The 10,947-nt window shown below is 35.4% G+C and overlaps 1 protein-coding gene across 1 annotated transcript in view; it reads left to right on the top strand.

Moving 5' to 3' along the window:
* Window positions 1-10,947, top strand: part of LOC123537188 (uncharacterized) — a 226,999-nt gene that overhangs the window by 52,107 nt on the left and 163,945 nt on the right. The window lies entirely within an intron of this gene.

Raw genomic sequence — 10,947 nt, 5'->3', positions numbered from 1 at the left:
AAAATAGAAAAACCTTGTGACCTCTCTAGAGGCCATATATTTCACAAGATCTTCATGAAAATTGGTCAGAATGTTCACCTTGATGATATCTAGGTCAAGTTCGAAACTGGGTCACATGGGGTCAAAAACTAGGTCAGTAGGTCTAAAAATAGAAAAACCTTGTGACCTCTCTAGAGGCCATATTTTTCATGAGATCTTCATGAATATTGGTCAGAATGTTCACCTTGATGATATCTAGGTCAAGTTCGAAACTGGGTCACGTGGGGTCAAAAACTAGGTCAGTAGGTCTAAAAATAGAAAAACCTTGTGACCTCTCTAGAGGCCATATTTTTCATGAGATCTTCATGAATATTGGTCAGAATGTTCAGCTTGATGATATCTAGGTCAAGTTCGAAACTGGGTCACGTGCGGTCAAAAACTAGGTCATTAGGTCTAAAAATAGAAAAACCTTGTGAGCTCTCTAGAGGCCATATTTCTCAATGGATCTTCATGAAAATTGGTCAGAATGTTCAGCTTGATGATATCTAGGTCGTGTTCGAAACTGGGTCACGTGGGGGTAAAAACTAGGTCAGTAGATCTAAAAATAGAAAAACCTTGTGACCTCTCTAGAGGCCATATTTTTCATGAGATCTTCATGAATATTGGTCAGAATGTTCACCTTGATGATATCTAGGTCAAGTTCGATACTGGGTCATGTGGGATCAAAAACTAGGTCAGTAGGTTTAAAAATAGAAAAACCTTGTGACCTCTCTAGAGGCCATATTTCTCAATGGATCGTCATGAAAATTGGTCAGAATGTTCACCTTGATGATATCTAGGTCAAGTTCGAAACTGGGTCACGTGCGGTCAAAAACTAGGTCAGTAGGTCTAAAATAGTAAAACCTTGTGACCTCTCTAGAGGCCATATTTTTCAATGGATCTTCATAAAAATTGGTCAGAATGTTTACCTTGATGATATCTAGATCAAGTTCGAAACTGGGTCACGTGGGGTTAAAAACTAGGTCAGTAGATCTAAAAATAGAAAAACCTTGTGACCTCTCTAGAGGCCATATTTTCATGAGATCTTCATGAATATTGGTCAGAAGGTTCACCTTGATGATATCTAGGTCAAGTTCGAAACTGGGTCACGTGGGGTCAAAAACTAGGTCAGTAGGTCTAAAAATAGAAAAACCTTGTGACCTCTCTAGAGGCCATATTTCTGTATGGATCTTCATGAAAATGGGTGAGAATGTTCAGCTTGATGATATCTAGGTCAGGTTCGTAACTGGGTCATGTGCCGTCAAAAACTAAGTCAGTAGGTCGAAAAATAGAAAAACCTTGTGACCTCTCTAGAGGCCATATTTTTCACGAGATCTTCATGAAAATTGGTGAGAATGTTCACCTTGATGATATCTAGGTCAAGTTTAAAAGTGGGTCACGTGCCTTCAAAAACTAGGTCATTAGGTCAAATAATAGAAAAACCTTGTGACCTCTCTAGAGGCCATATTTTTCAATGGATCTTCATGAAAATTGGTCAGAATTTTTTATCTTGATATCTAGGTCACATGTGCTCAAAAACTAGGTCACTTTGTCAAATAATAGAAATAACGACGTCATACACAGTTCAACACTGGGTCATTTGGGGATAGGTGAGCGATTCAGGACCATCATGGTCCTCTTGTTTATAATTTATATGCGTTACAAGTTATTTACTCACAATTTCTTTGCTAAAGAAACTATTGATTGACATTTTGGATTCGATTTTGTTTGAATATTTTGATCTCTACTTGATTTATATCAGGAACTGATGGCTTGAGCTGTTTACAATTTACTACACTAAAAAAAAGCTCCCTACATGAGCAAAATTACAAATTGATTTGTTGAGATCGTATTATTTTGTACATATCCATCCAGCTATGCAAAAATGGTGAGGCTTTTTTTTTTTAAATCATTGTTAGAGGTTGACTATCTCAGTTAAAACTTGCTGCTTTATTATCCAGAAAGACTGGAATAAAAGGACTCTGAATGCGAAATCTCTGTAAAGATGCAGCTGTTTTATGCAATATGTTAATCAGATATATAGAAAGTTTAAAAAATTGATGAAAATATAAACCTTAAGGTAGGTCTGCACGTTTGATAAACCGGAAGTGATGGCGTTTTCCGGAAAACGTAGAATAAAGACTGGATTCGGCGTACGGAACAGAAAATCATTTTATGAATTAATTGTAACCTGTGAGTAAACTTATTACAGTGGCACTGTTGCTATATTGTAAAGTCAAATTATGAGATTAAAACATATCACATGTTAAATAATTCAAAATAACGTCTTAAATTTAGCGTGAAATGTCCGGTTTTACTTTAATCATGGTCAAATATCTCAAAAATAAGCACACGGACCTATATATTTTATTTCATCAAATTATAGGCCATGTCTTCATTTACAACTGTGAGAAGTTTCATCAAAACCTACGTTGTAGAAAAATTTCTGTTCGCGAAAATGTTAAGAAAGTTATGATTTTCCCATAGGCTCTCATTATGAAATATTGCGTGAGGTCCCTATTTTTCAAATCAGTCTAGCAAAAAATCAAGCACACGACCCTATCTTTTTTATTTGCTTAATTTTTTAGGTATATTCTGAAGTTTTGAAAAATCAGTGTTTAATCAAATTCTACATTGTAGAAATAATTTCGATCCAAACGTGCAGAACTACCTTAACTAACAAAATATATTCTGATCAAAATAGGTTACTCGCCAGTTACTTGACCTATTGTATCCCTTATTTCTGGCGAAAATACTGTAAAGATAGGAATAGCAGGTTGGTTGTTCTGATTTGTATATTGCCATGTGATATAAAATGTACACACAATCTTATAACTCTTCTTATTAGTGCAGGTTTTATATCCCTATGTTGTTGGTTTTTTTTTTTTTTTTGCAAAAATGTAATATTGCTTAACAATGCATAAATGAAAATTGAATCATTCCATTGGTTTAAAAATGAAAATAGACCAAAATTTGATAGGTTTTGATCAAATTTAGATGGGGCAATGTTTTGCCTTTATGATTTTGTTTCAGTTTCATAATGTTTAGATAATATTTATGAACACAGGTATTTTTATTGTGTGGGTTGTAGAATTTTTAATGTGAGGAAGCCATCCAGCTGGTTTACGAAAGGCCCATGGTGCAAACCTGATGCCCACCTATGCCTAAAATAATGCAAGGAGGAGCACCTGGCCCAAATTTCATGAAAATACTTGTTTGTTAATTGACTTAAGTATGTTAATTTGCTTACGTTTTTACTTTTCCTAAGCGAATGAATGTACCAAAGTCATTTAACAAAATAAAATATTTTCATGAAATTGGCACCTGGGATCTTCCAGCACCAGAAGCTGGATACGACAAATTAGGACGGTGTAACTCTAAATAAAAAAAAAAACACGAACAAGCTTCCACCGTCATTGTTTCATGTATTTAACTGTTTTTGCTATATGATATTGAAGGCATGATATTTCGTGGGCTGAGCGCGAAACTATTGTAACTGTATATAGATAAAGAACAAGATACAATAGTTTCGCGCTCAGCCCTCGATTTGTATGGTTGGAATTTTTCTGTGATATTATATTTGAATTTAGCTTATTCACCAATATCTCAGGTTTGAAGGTTTTTTTTTTATTTCTATATACAGTTGAAAATCAGTATCTCTTACTGTGAAATCATTAATATTCGTGGGGGACTAATTTTCGTGTTTGAGTCCATCCACGAAATTTAATTCCAACAAACAAGTAAAATTCCCATTCATTTTATGTTCAAAAGTTGAAATCCACGAATTCATATCCCCACAAAATTGCCGTTTTGACCAAAACCACAAAATTTAATGATTTCAGAGTATTTGCTTGTCTTGAAATTCTGGTTATTTGGAAGAAATTTTCAAGTTGAGCAGTATGTTTTCTGTATGTATGTAGTTTGACTCATTTTAAGATAAATTACATGTACTGAAGTTCTGCTAGTCAAAGCCCTAAGAATCTACCTACTGGTTTTGTGGAAATGAGAAAAAATTATAATGTTACAAGTTGCATTACTTCTCAGGTTGTTTAAAATTTGTCCGGATATGTATACAAAGCTGCAGCTACATGTATACATTCATCAGCAAGCTTTTTCATCAAGTTTAATGTTTAATGTCATATTTTGGCAATCTTGAAGTTAAATGCTCAGTGCCTTGGAACTTGAGATCCCCCGAGTTTCAACTGTATTTAGAAATGAAAAAATGTAGTGCAAGTCTTAGGTTGAATTATGAAATTTTTATAAGACATCATTATAGAGATTTAACTATACCCGTACTCGATATATTCAGTGCTAAAAGGTGTTGTTTTTGTTAAAGCTTCATTGACTTTTCCTGGATAAGACGCCAGACACATGAAGAGATATAAAAAGTTGTTTTCTTGGGACAATTTAGGTTAAGTTTAACTAACTGATTGATTTAGTTTCAAATGTTCACACTGTAAAGAAATGCGTGTTAATTTTTATTCTAGCTAAAGTCAGTAATTAGTCAAGAGCAAACTTTCTTTCGATTTACTTTGAAAAGAAGGCTATGAAGACAGATTCTGATTGTGTGGAAAAAGGTTGTAGTACTAATGTTTGAAAGAGTTGTATTTTTTGTCACATTTGATACTAAAACTTTTATTTTTCAGTTTTCATTTCATGAATTTTTGTCAAGATACAAGTAATGTGTTTGGGTACGTTCCTTTGAGTGAAATTTCATAATGACATTTTGGGATATTGTACACCATTGCTGTAAAATATAAATATCAAATTGTTCAAAACAAGTAGGAACTACATGTACTTTCTATTGAGGATTTTTGGCAATTCAAACACACAACTGAACAAACTTTGTGAAGGTTTTAAAAAAAAAATAAAAATAAGTTTGATGCTGTCAACAAAATGGACTATAGACTGTTGGAAGTATATTCTATGAATGTAGTTGGTAACCAAAGTGTATATCTGGTAAATTATCAATGGCAGGTCCAGACACCAGTTATATATATATTTCCAAAAATGAGCATCCTCTTGTTAATTCCATTTGTTTATATTGTTACTATACTTTTCAACCTATATTTTTGAGCACAGATTATTCATGTAATAAAATAATGTTGATGACCCAGTAAGCACCAGGCCTGGGATTCAATCAAGTCGAAAAATCTACATTCTAAAGCCTGAAATCTACATTCTAAAGCTTGAAGCCTGAAATATCTTTTTTCAATAGTTTTAAATGGAATTCTGGAAGCCAAGACCTGAAATCAGGATCAGTCCCGAAAAATCCCAGCCTTGAAGCACACCAGTGAGATTTCCAGAGAAGAAATATCAGTTTTAATATTCTTCGAGAACAGTTTATATATACCTCGTCACAAGTGACATGATCATAACTAAGGCTACAGTACATGATTGTTCAATTTCAACAAGCTTTAGATATTTTCCAGTTTTAGTGACTTTATGATGTGCTTATAGGGTCATCAATACCAAAAAAATAAATAGCTGTGTTTGTGTTATTTATTCCCATCAATATAATATTGGTTTAAAAATTTTAATATTCAAATTTTGGTCAAATAATGGATTTGTTTGTTACTGATCATTAACACTTACCTGTGTTCAATTAGTGCTAGAACCTGTAAAATTATTACCTCCATTCACCCATCTTGTTTGCACAGCCAGTACAGATTGGATATATACTGAGTACATCTAGAAACGCAACACTTGGTCTACAGTCATTATTTTTTAACCTGATGAGTGACAAGAAAACTGCACTTATTTGATTTTTTGTTTGTTTTGGTTTTGGATGGTCAGGGTTCTACACAAAATTCAAATATACTTGTACAAGGAAAGGTATGAAATAATCTTCTTGTATGAAACTGCTTGCCCGATTTTAGAATAATTTTACACAAATGGCCCTTGTGTGACCCTCTATCAAGATTGTTCAAATTATTTTGATTCGTCAAAAAACATGGCCACCAGAGGGCGTGGTAACTTTTCCCTATATGTATATAGTGGAAACTAAAAATCTTGTGTGCAACTGCTAGACCAATTTTAGAACAATTTTACACAAATAGTCCTTGTGTGACCCTCTACCAAAAATGTTCAAATTATTTCGATTTATCAAAAAACATGGCCGCCAGAGGGTGTGGTCACTTTTCCCTATTATGTATATAGTGGAAACTTTAAAAATCTTCTTGTGTGAAACTTCTGGCCCGGCTTAAAAATAATTTTACACAAATTGTCCTTGTGTCTCTACCAAGATTGTTCAAATTATACCAATTTGTCAAAAAACATGGCCACCAGAGGGTGTGGTCACTTCTCCCTATATGTATATAGTGGAAACTTCAAAAATCTTTTTGTGTGAAACTGCTAGCCCGATTTTAAAATAACTTCACACAAATGGTTCTTGTGTGACCCTCTACCAAGATTATTCAAATTATACCATTTAGACAAAAAAAATGGCAGCCAGAGGGCGTGGTCTCTTTTCCCTATATATATATATATAGAGGACAATTTAAAAATCTTCTTGGCCGGGGACTTATTGGCAAACACAGTTTGTTAAAGTTTGGTGAAGATCGGATGAGAACTGTTCAACTTGGAGTGCGGACAAGAGTAAAAAGGCCAGTTTTGGTAATTCAAGGGTCATAATTCTGAAGTGCCTTGGGCAATTTGGCTCGTTATTGAACTTTGCCAAGGACTTATTGGTAAAGTTTGGTGAAGATCAGATGAGAACTGTTCAACTTGGAGCGGGGATAAGATTTGTGACAGACACACAGACAGTAGTAAATCAATACATCTCCCACACCACTATGTGGTGGGAGACATAATAACTCAAAATTATGTCAGCAGCTAATTCAACAAACTCTTACTTAGTTGTGGCAACAAAGGTTTCAACTTACAGCAGCTTCTTGACCCTTTCCTTAAAATTCAGCATGTATAATCACTGACAAGTACAGATTGAGGTATCCTGGCCCTTACCCTGCTAAATTTCTATAATGAACTTTTCCAGCTTTCAATTTGGACAGTACCACTAACTATTATAAGGGGTGTTTACTAAAAAGATGGTTATAGAAAATTTTTTAATCTAACCAAACAAAACCAGTTTTTAGGGCAGACCCCATTAAAAGGACCAAAACAAAAATCTTAATGATCACATAATTTTTTTTTTCAAACTATTCAGACATGCTAAATATTTAGTGTATTTTTTCCCTGAAATAATTCATCTTCTTGAAAATAGCCTTGTCTGATGCAATACATTTACATGTTCCCAATTGGGTTCAAAATAACTTGTGGCTAAACCACCATTGAAATCATGAGCACTTAAATCTCATGAACACCATATACCAGGGGTAGTACATTTTCAGTTGTGGTGGCACCTCTCTGAAAATACTACAATGGTACCCATCAAAGCTGGAAAGCCGCCATTATGACCTTTTGTTGGTGCAACATTAAACCCAACAAAAAAAGTAATAAAAACGGTTGTCTGTCAAGTTCTGTAGAGTGAAAAGTGCTATATAGCAAAGCAAACAGATGAAAGTCAATAGGAAAGCAGTGATGTAGTGGTTAAAGTTTCGGCTGCTCAGCTTCAAACCCCACAGGTATCACCACTGTCCCATCACCACCACGCAGTCACTGCTTTCAAGGAAGCACTTGGGGGTGATTCAAATAAGTTCATGTAGAGTAGAAGCCAGAACATCCTTAGATGTTAAGCGTTGTCGCTTCTTAGGCCCATTTGAATTTGTTTTCCCAATTTGGTATTAATCAGTTATTATTATGATTATTATGAATATCCTTACATTAATTCTATTCCATTTCGTCTTAATATTGGTACGTACATTCTGACACATATATTTATATTATCAATATTTTACATTTAAAAATACCATTTTTTTTTTTTAATTAAAAAACATTGTTAGCACAGTCCTGCATATGTACTATTATTTGCTAGTAGGGGCAATAGCACCTTTGCTGGAGTTTTGACTGGCATGACATTTATAAAAATCAAATGTTAAAAAGGAACACAATTCACTTTCACAGTCATCACACTCTATAATTGTATATGTACTGTAATTTGCTAGTAGGGACCATAGCACCTATGCTTGGGTTTTGGCTGGCCTGACATTTAAAAATACCAAATTATAAAAAAGAACATTGTTCCCTAGCACAGTCTTCTCACCCTAAATGTCATATATACTGTAACTTACTGGTAGGGGCTATAGCACCTTGCTATGAATTTTGACCGGCTTGACCAGAGTTTATTCAGCCTAGATTTGAAACTGTTGAGTGTTGGTGCTTCAATTGTACTTGTGGCGAGTGTATTCCATGTGTCAACAACCCTACGACTGAATGCTTTTTTTATCTTGTGTTTAATTTGGCTGTAGGCTTGAATATTTTTTGTGTGTTCCCCCTTTTATTAGTTCTGACAGTTAGCAGGTTGGTGGAAGTTTTATCAAGTTCATGCCAAAGTTTGTATACTTCAACGACATCTGCTCTAGTTCTCCTATATTCTAATGTTGGCAGCCCTAGTCGGATTAGCCCGTCACTGTAATCCAGTCCTTAAGTTCATGAAGCATCCTTGTGGCTCTCCTCTGCGCTTTTTCTATGGTGATTGCATCTTTCTTCTACTTCAGGATCCTATTATGACAGATGCACATTCCAAATGTGGACGTGAAAGTGACTTGTATAGTTGTAAAAAACATTTCTTTGTTCATGTACATAAAGTTTTTAATTATTAGTCCAAGATTCCTATTTGCAATATTAACTTTGGTACTTACATGTTTGCTAAAGGTGAGTTTATCATCAAATATTACCCCTAGGGCCTTTTTCAGTTATTTGCTGGATCTTGTTTGTTCTGTTTTCAGCATCTTTCATGTAATATTCTGTACTAGGTTTATTTCCTATGTGCATCGTTTTGCATTTTTTTATGTTAAATATCATTTGCCACTTATTTGCCCACTTGCAGAAAAATGTTATCTTGCAGCTTCACTTCATGACCTCTTACGACAGAGTATAGCTTGGTGTCATCTGCAAGGAGTTATAGTGCGTAACAGCATCTGGTAAGTCATTGATGAAGATTAGGAACAAGACGGGTCCTAACACACTACCCTGTGGGACGCCACTGGTGACATTTTGCCATGTGGAAGTGACACCATTGATTTTGACCCTCTGTAGCCTATTGTTCAAGAAGTCCTCGATCCAATAGCACATTCTCTAATCGGCCCCTGTGTCTATTTTTAGAATGACCTGATAAAACCCAGGTTTATGGTTTAAGGATTCGGACAAACATTCAGGGAGATGTGTGTTATTTATATAGAATCAATGAATGTTATGTGGTGGTTGCATATTGTTATACACATTATTTTTTTATGCCCCCGAAGGGAGGCATAGAGTTTTTGAACCGTCTGTCGATCTGTCCGCATTTTTCATGTCCGGTCCATATCTTTGTCATCGATGGATGGATTTTCAAATAACTTGGCATGAATGTGTACCACAGTAAGACGACGTGTCGCGCGCAAGACCCAGGTCCGTAGCTCAAAGGTCAAGGTCACACTTAGACATTAAAGGATAGTGCATTGATGGGCGTGTCCGGTCCATATCTTTGTCATCGATGGATGGATTTTCAAATAACTTGGCATGAATGTGTACCACAGTAAGACAACGTGTCCCGCGCAAGACCCAGGCCCGTAGCTCAAAGGTCAAGGTCACACTTAAGACATTAAGGGATAGTGCATTGATGGGCGGGTCCGGTCCATATCTGTCATCGATGGATGGATTTCCAAATAACTTGGCATGAATGTGTACCACAGTAAGACGACATGTCGCGCACAAGACCCAGGTCCGTAGCTCAAAGGTCAAGGTCACACTTAGACATTAAGGGATAGTGCATTGATGGGTGTGTCCGGTCCATATCTTTGTCATCGATGGATGGATTTTAAAATAACTTTGCACCAATGTGTACCACAGTAAGACGACGTGTCGCGCGCAAGACCCAGGTCCGTAGCTCAAAAGTCAAGGTCACACTTAGACATTAAGGGATAGTGCATTGATGGGCGTGTCCGGTCCATATCTTTGTCATCGATGGATGGATTTTCAAATAACTTGGCATGAATGTGAACCACAGTAAGACGATGTGTCGCCACAAGACCCAGGTCCGTAGCTCAAATGTCAAGGTCACACTTAGACGTTAAAGGTCATTTTTCATGATAGTGCATTGATGGGCGTGTCCGGTCCATATCTTTGTCATTCATGCATGGACTTTAAAATAACTACGCATGAATGTGTGACACAGTAAGACGACGTGTCGCGCGCAAGACCCAGCTCCGTAGGTCAAAGGTCCTAAACTCTAACACTACCATAACTATTCATTTAAAGTGCCATCGGGGGCATGTGTCATCCTATGGAGACAGCTCTTGTTCTGTTTAAGAACTTAAATGGATTCAGACATGTCCTAGAACTCTGTTGACTGAATTACAGAAACATTTACTTTACCCGATGTTATTATAACATGCTTCACACCAAATCAGATTATATCTTATTCGTGTTGAAATTTAATTAGATTGACATTAGTTATAACAAATAATAATTCAGGAAAACTTGATGAATAAAAAATAACATTAAAAATTGGTTTTAACTAAGATTATCATAAAATCAAATCACATATTGTTCTGTATTATCATTGGTGAATGTAAACAACAGATGACACCGATAGGAAAATAAACCATCTGTTATTGAAGCCTTAGACTGAAATCTATATCAATCAAAAAAATAAAAAAATACGTATTAATATGAAAGTTACATAATGTGATCTGTCAGTATAAAACAATTTTCCCTTTTTGAGAACCAGAGCGGGGAGATCATGAACAACTGTCTTACTTTGTAAGAATTTTTTTTTTTTTTTTAAAACTAAAACATAATCAGTATTTTAGCCAACTCAGTGTGATCAAT

This window comes from Mercenaria mercenaria, chromosome 1 (assembly GCF_021730395.1).
Source record: "Mercenaria mercenaria strain notata chromosome 1, MADL_Memer_1, whole genome shotgun sequence".
Taxonomy (NCBI): domain Eukaryota; kingdom Metazoa; phylum Mollusca; class Bivalvia; order Venerida; family Veneridae; genus Mercenaria; species Mercenaria mercenaria.
Note: the sequence above shows the minus strand (reverse complement) of the source record. Positions and strands in the feature narration are given on the sequence as shown.